Here is a 7,917-nt window from a genome sequence, read left to right as displayed (position 1 = left end):
CTTTTTTTTTTTTTTTTTTTTTTTTTTTTTTTTTTTCACGAGGTGGTGCAAGGCGAGGTGATGCAATTCGCGCGGAAAATTGTAACTAGGGAATTATTGGGAATTCGTTTTCCATTTGTTTATTTATTTATTTTTTTAATTTTTCACGGTGTTTGTTCACTTCCAACTCTTTCTTTTTACATCGATGATGGTGTATTAGACTCGTATGTAATTTTGTAGGAAATTGTGAATGGAGGATGATTATTAATTGATTTATTTCGTGCAAGTGATTTAATCTTTGATATGAAGTAATAACATTGAGTCTTGTAACATTCTTTTTAAAAAAAAAAAATTTGATTAATTTATCTCCTTCCTCTCTCCTGTGCAAAAGCGTTCAAAATTTATTCCTCTCGCGAAAAGTAACTAGCACGAATTCTTACGTATCGGTTAAAAAAAAGAAGAGAGAGAGAGAAAAAAGGAAAAATTCAGATATCGAATGTAACCAGACTCGTTAATGCAAAAGCAAAGAGACTTTTCTGACGCGTAATATTCTCGAGGGTTTAGCACCTGAGGTTGGCCGAAGTGTCAGTTTCATACAATCTGGGTAAACGATATCTCTAGGCAGTGTGTGAAACGCGGTTTTAGGTGAAAGAAGGCGTGGCCACCTTTATATATACATACACACACATACACACATACATACGTATATATATGTATATATATATATATATATATACATCACGCAGGGTGAAGCTTTAAAATCTTCCAATCATTGTTGGTGAAAAACTTGTGTCACGAGTAGTCACACAGAGGGGAGAGGGAGGTCCGGTGTATCGAGTGGTGTATAATTGAAGATACGCTTCTAATGGAACCAGATTTCTTTTTAACGTTCGCCCAGGAAGGAAACGTTTCCCCCTGATGTGCGCGAGAGAGGAAATTTTAATCCGTCCTAAAAAGGATACGCGACAAGAACGTATGCCCAAGAATCACGTATGTAAATCTATACGTATATGGATGGGTATCTTTGAAGTTTCTCCATTAATTCAAGCAATCTTTTTTTTTTCTTCGTTTTTTTTTTTTTTTTTTTTCTCAACGGTGTTCCTCAAAGGTTTGCATGAATATACAAGATACGGCAATAACGATGGTTCAATCTTGCATCGACTCTCTCTCGTCCCTTTTCCCTGCTAAAAAAAAAAAAGCTAAGTCCAAACTCTCTGGAATAATCTTTCTCCTCTTCTTTTATTTCTTTTTTTTTTTTTTTTTTTCTTTGGCGCCGAGTTTCATTTCCTAGGAGGTCGAGATTGGGCGATTTAAAGCACCGAAGTTAGGGTAGGGGTGAATTTTAAAAAATTAAAAAATCGAGGAAACGATGTGATAGTCGAAATTCGGATTTGAAATTATTTCATAACGAAATGAAATTTGGCAGACTATAATATCACTCGTTGCAACGTGGTAAAAAAAAAGACAATATTTTATTTGTAATAAAAAAAAAAAAGAAATTTGATCGACCCACCCTGTACTCTGTGTTTCGAAGAGGGGTTAATTTGAAGAGAAAGGACATTTCACGTGCACCGATTTATTATTATATGCCTAACCCTTTCAGGTATAGATTGTTTTTTATGCCACGCATCAATATCGACAGATTATTTAAAGGGGTTGGGGTTGTTCGTAGCTTGAACACGCTTTTACTCTATTTATATAGACATAATGAAAAAAAAAAAAAAAATAATAAAATAAAATAAAAGTAATTGTTTCATGGTTTAAATAATAAATGTACATCGCCGTTTTACCGATGTTACATTTAACAATATAGCGTGTACAATTTCGAAGTTTCTTTTTTTTTTTTTTTTCCGCGAATGTCGATAGAATAATAAAATAGAAAACACACCGTTCACGCAGAGAAAGACTGAAGAGATACTTAAGTGCACGTGTACTCGAACAGTTCGAAATCGATTCACTCGAAAACGAAGCCTTATGCCTTATTCGCGGATGTACACTGTCACTACGAGTGCATTCCGTATGAAGATCATCGTATATTCGATGCAAAACGCAGTTGGCTATTGGCAATTCGCTCTTACGTTTCTTCTATTCATTGTACTCTTCGAGTACTTCGTTTTATTAAATTAATTTCTATAAACTGTTTTTTCGAAATTGTTTAAAAAAAAAAACTTGCTTGGATTATTCTATCAACCTTCTGATATCTTTTGCTATTGATGCAATATACGTTTCATTGCATCTCTAGTGAAGAACTCGTGATGGATTTATTTATTTATTTATTTTTTTTTTTTCAATGGAAAAATAAATGGAAATTGAAATCTTTAAAATGTAAAAACTTGTAGAGTTTAGGCTTTATTAATTATTGAGATTATAAAAATAAAGATAAGAAGCTGATCAGATAGAACAACTAGTGACATCTAGATAAGAAGAGTGTATTATTTTTGGAACGATATTAATTGCAATATTCTTGTTGCAAGATAAACATGATATATCCATAATTGTCCAAAATTCAAACATATACTTTATTATCACTAATAAACTATACAAGCAAAAAAAAAAAAAAAAAAATTCTTAAATATCTCTTAAACTTATAATAAATTTCTTGAAAAATTTATTAATATCGAATATCTTAATAATTAATTTCTTCTAAAAATTTTTGTCTCCTGTTAATTACATTATTACATAACTAAATTTTACATAATGAAATTTATTATTCACTAGATATCTATCTCGCCAAAAAAATTAAATACCTAACGACACGAACGATCAATCTTCCACGAATATATTAAAATAAATAAAAAAAAAAAAAAAAAAAAAAATCAACGTAAAAGCGAGCCGATTCGTACTCGTCACGAGTGTGCAACGTATTTATTAGCATGTACCGACACTTCAACCTCGTAATCTCGTTACCGCGGCTTCTTACATAAAAGAAATGCACTGGCGCGCGATGACGTTGCCTCGCGGTTCCAAGAAACGACCGATTAATCAGACGTGGATCTTCGCACCCATGCTGTCCTCTTTCGATGATCCCAAGGCATTTCGATCGGATGAAATTGTTCGTTAACGATCCCGTAAGAGTTATAATATTCCACGCGATATTACACGACGATACGATAAAAACATCTAACCTAACCTATCCAAGCGTTGCATTTTTCTTGCTTCTGGATTTTATTTTCACGAAATTTCTCGAATTTGACGAATTTTTCGCGAAATTTCGAAGTTCTTGATATTTAAGAATTGGAAATTTTTGTTATTTTTGTTTTTATTCTTTTGTGTGAAAATTTAAAATTCTCGAAATTCGTAATTTAATTTAATCTAACCTAATCGAGCGTTTCTCTTGTTTTCACGTTCGATTGAATCTAGAAATGATGGGTTGAGTTTTAAAAGTGAATAGAAAATATAAAAACAGATGGGTAATATACGATAAAGAATAATGTTCTAATAATGATAGGTGGAATTGATAAAAGTCTGTAAAATCAAAGCAAAAGTATGGCTTTCTTTTTGAAATTATTCCGATGAACAAACGATTTTTACATCGAATATTTTAGGTTAGGTTTTAGGTTATTTTCTTCTCGAAAATAAATTGTGTCTTGTATACCGAGGTTCGAAATTTGCGCTTCAGGGATCTCTTCAGGCCTCGTTAACCACATCCAAACTTTACTTTGGTGTTCTAAGTTTGCAACGTTAACTGACGTGCATGACGACTAAAAAGATGATCAAATTCCAAGACAATGTTAGGATAGTACGTGAACTTAGTGACTTTGTGTTAATAAAAGCTCAGAATGATATTTATTGACAGTGACGGAGTGTCTAAAACGAGTAACCGTGAATTTTGATGCTTTTTCGATTATTTTTGGAACAAAGTTTATCAGAAACTACAGAGAATCGAATAATAATCGTATAATAATTGAGTATATCATTATTTGAATAATGTATATTATTAATTCAAATGATATAAAAAAAGAATTTTTTATCAATGTTAATCGATTTTAAAAAATTAAAAAAATTCATGGTATTCTATTAATCAATGGGATTTAAAAATTCTATTGCACGGTAATCGTGATACAGAAAAAATTATGGATTTCATTAATAATTAAATTAAATAATATAATAATATAATGAAACGTTACGAGTTTCCACACTTTGAATAGAGCCTTGTTGATTACTTGATTTAGCATACAGTTTTATTTGAAACATTTCATCGTGCATAATTGTATTCAATTTCGTTTTTACACACAATGATTTTCTTTAATAAAAAGAACAGGAAACACGATGGATTCGTGGATCGGATTAATTGTATTTATAATTTCATTATGGGTTAATTAAACGTAATTGCGTTTGAGATATTTGTATGGTTACAATTTTATAATTATGATATGTATTTAATATACGAAATACGAATCCCTTATTTTATGAATTTTATAACATTCTTAAAAATTTAACATATTCAAATTTAATTGATAAAAATAAAAAAGCATTAACATTTAAATATTTTTAATTTATATATTTAGTTGTACTAACAAGAAAATATCAGTAAACGATACACGTCAATTTTATACACGACAATCAAACCTAACCTAAATCACTCCTCTTATTCCTTCTATTTAAAATCTTTTAAATTTAGTAAGAAAATAGTTTAAATAAAACCTATATTTCTAAAGAATTATAAATCTATGGAAAGAATGAATAAATAATACGACAGAATTCTCAAATAACCTAAAATTCTCGAAACTTGCAACGATATGAAATTTTATTGTTACTCACCAATCTCTGATGTTTTCTTATTTCATAATACAATTATTTTGCATTTTAACTCGATTAATAATCCCTCACTGATAAATTATTCGTTCACTTAACTACAAATAGAATTTTTTTACTTGTTTCACGTGTCACTATATACTACGCAATACCGTTTTAACGAGTAACACTGATCGTCCAAATCTCGATACGCGTACCTATCGATTGTTACCCGAGTTCGACTATCGAAGCGAAGTAACTAATTTCACGGTTGACTCGACGTAGTCTCGCCAAAAAATTCCTTCAACGAGAAATTCTCGATGGAACTTGTTGCGAATAAACTCGTCTTCGGATACGAGAGAAATCTTTATCCACGCGAGACGGTGAAAGATCGATAATCGAGCGCGTGTATGATCGAGATACAGCTCGTATTCATCGGCCATGAGGTTTTAATTGACACTCGACTGTCGCGTTTCTTCGTTACATTTCATCGCATTTTCGTAGTGTTTCATTTTTATTCATTTATTCTGTTCTTATTCATTTATTTTTGTTCTTAATTTTTATTGATTGAAGAATAAGAGAAATGAGTGTGGAGTTTCATAAGAATTGTGTTTGGTGTTTTTTTAATTCTTTGATACATTTAAGGATGAATAAGGTTAGAATTATTAAAAAATATTTGTACATATTTTAATTTTATGATTAAGTGTTTTTTTTTTATTACATTTTATTCTCATTTTTAAATTTTTGTTTTATGTATGAAGATACTAGTAAATGATATGAAATTAAAATATATACATTGCATTTTAAATAATAAAATGAGATGAATGAAATGTATGAAATTTTGTGAGACACATTGAGTGTATGACGTATATTAGAACACATTATTATTTAAAAATATTAAAAATTCTATTTTCAATAAGACTTTAGCATTTGATACAAATTTACTTTTATTTTTTGATAAATATATATTATAACCTCTTAAAATCATTCATCTTTTTTTCGATCATACACTAATTTTTCTAAAATATTAAATTTCCTCTGTTATCACATCATATCATACTAAATACGTATCTAATCATATTAAAACTTTTTTTTAGAAAAATTAATACCAATATTTAAGGTTAAATTTTTTTCTCTTTTAAATTTAATATTATTTTCTCTACAATCAAATTTCCCTACAAACTTTTACCACGGGTAATCGACTATTTTACGCGTCACGAAATCCGAATTCCAAAACTACAATTCCTCTCGAAAATCCGATCGAAAATAGTGGAACACACACACGCACGTACGCACAAAAAAAAAAAGAAAAACAAAAGAGAAAAGAAAAAATAAAAGTCACGCGTGAAATTGCTCGGAATCATACGCATTGTTCTGAGAGCAAAAATATTCCACGAAACGCCTTCGCTGTTCGTCCAAACACAACACGGTCGTTCTTTGTTCGCGACTGAAAACGAACTCTCGCGCGTTTGTACGTGTACGTACGTCCGTGTATACAAACGCGCGTGTACCTGTTGGATGTCGATCGAATGAAAATCCTGAAAACGCGGCACAGTTCGTGCGCGATCGGTGACGAAACTGTTAACGTGGCTTGATTTTCGCGCGAATGAGCTCGAGAATTCGTCGTATGCCGGAGAATTTCGATGGTTAGGACCTGTTGCGCACGTTGAAACACGTTCGATGGGGAAACACGGGGTGGGGTGTGCACCGTCGATCGACCGAGAAACGAATCGACCTAGACGCCGCCAAGGAATTCTCGAGTGAGAAAGACTTTGTTAAATACTTAACACGTTCCGCTGCTAATAGGATTTTCATTACCTGCGATGCTGTGTATACTGGGTGAGCCATGAAAGCGGGATACACGTTTTCTATATTTTCGACTGGTGTAAGAATATTTTTTTGGAAATATGGTATCATAGAATCCTCATTTCGATTATTGTTAAACATTTCTTTTGTCGATTAATTTTAATTTTCGAAATATTTGTAATAAATCGTTATTAATCAAAATCCATAAAGGTGTAAGGTTTTATCTGATCGTTCCATTATATCGAATATTTTTTTATTCTACATTATCTCTTAGACGTTCTTTTTTTATAATGGTGGAAATAAAATTTAAATTGTAATAAATAAATAAATAAATTGCGTTAAAGATAAAGAGTAATAAAATATTGCTCTGTGATTATAGAACAAATTATATTTTTAAGAAGAATTACATTGCTCGCGTAATCGTTGATAACCATTATCAAGAGCGCGCAAAATGAACGAGTTATCGATTACGGAATCATTAGTTGTTTTCGTTGAAAATAATTCATTGAGGAATTTTTTTCTTATTGTTAACTTTTAATAATCTGCTTTCCATTCAGTTTATTAGAATCTCGAACGAATGAAACGAATATCTTAATCAGTTTCCGACTGAGATTTGCAACTTGTTATATTATAAAAGTAATAAATAATGAATTAAAGATTAAGTAGTTGAGATTACTAATAATTTCCATCAATTTGTAACATTCTGTAATAATAGCTTGTACGTATTTTAAATATTGTATCTCTATTTGTTAAAGAATAGTAGTAAAAAGTATCTCAATTTAAAATTCATATTTTTCTATGCCACTTTATTGCTAATCATTCATTATAATAAAAAAAAATTTATTCACAGTGTCATGTATCATGAAATTTGTTTTCAATCTCTTGAAAATCATTCATTCATCTAATCCAAGCACAAAGATATTTTTAGATATCACAAATATTCTCACAAATATTCTTACAAATATTCCTTCACAAAATAACAAAGAGAAATTATATTTCCCAATAAATATCTTCATATAGCATAATTAGTAAATAATCCTTACAAAATATCAAATGCAATTCATGAATGATTTCATCAAAACAGTTTCGTCATGCATCAATTTTTAAATCTATAAGGTGTTCGGCTTCAAGTGTACCAAAATTTAAGGAGTGATACTTTAAATAATAAAATAAGACGAAAATCAAGAATAAAAAAAAAATTGCATTTCAGGCTTTGTATTTGAATTATCTTGAATAAAAGAAACAAGGTCGAAAATGAAATTCTTTTATTCTTAATTTTTGCTTGAAGAATCACCCTTTTGAAAATTTTGAAACATCTGTATAACTGTCTTCTTCTTTTTCTTCTTTTTTTTTTACAATATCCTATCTAGCATTTTTGTTTCTTTCACAACTTAGATT

At 30.2% G+C, this 7,917-nt stretch overlaps 1 protein-coding gene across 1 annotated transcript in view; it reads left to right on the top strand.

Moving 5' to 3' along the window:
- The window catches only part of LOC102676147 (nucleolar protein 4-like), a 39,447-nt gene that overhangs the window by 2,082 nt on the left and 29,448 nt on the right, over window positions 1-7,917 (top strand). The window lies entirely within an intron of this gene.

The sequence above is a fragment of the Apis dorsata genome, unplaced genomic scaffold, assembly GCF_000469605.1.
Source record: "Apis dorsata unplaced genomic scaffold, Apis dorsata 1.3 scaffold_357, whole genome shotgun sequence".
Taxonomy (NCBI): Eukaryota; Metazoa; Arthropoda; class Insecta; order Hymenoptera; family Apidae; genus Apis; species Apis dorsata.
The sequence above is the reverse complement of the archived record's forward strand: the minus strand, read 5'-3'. Positions and strand labels throughout refer to the sequence as shown.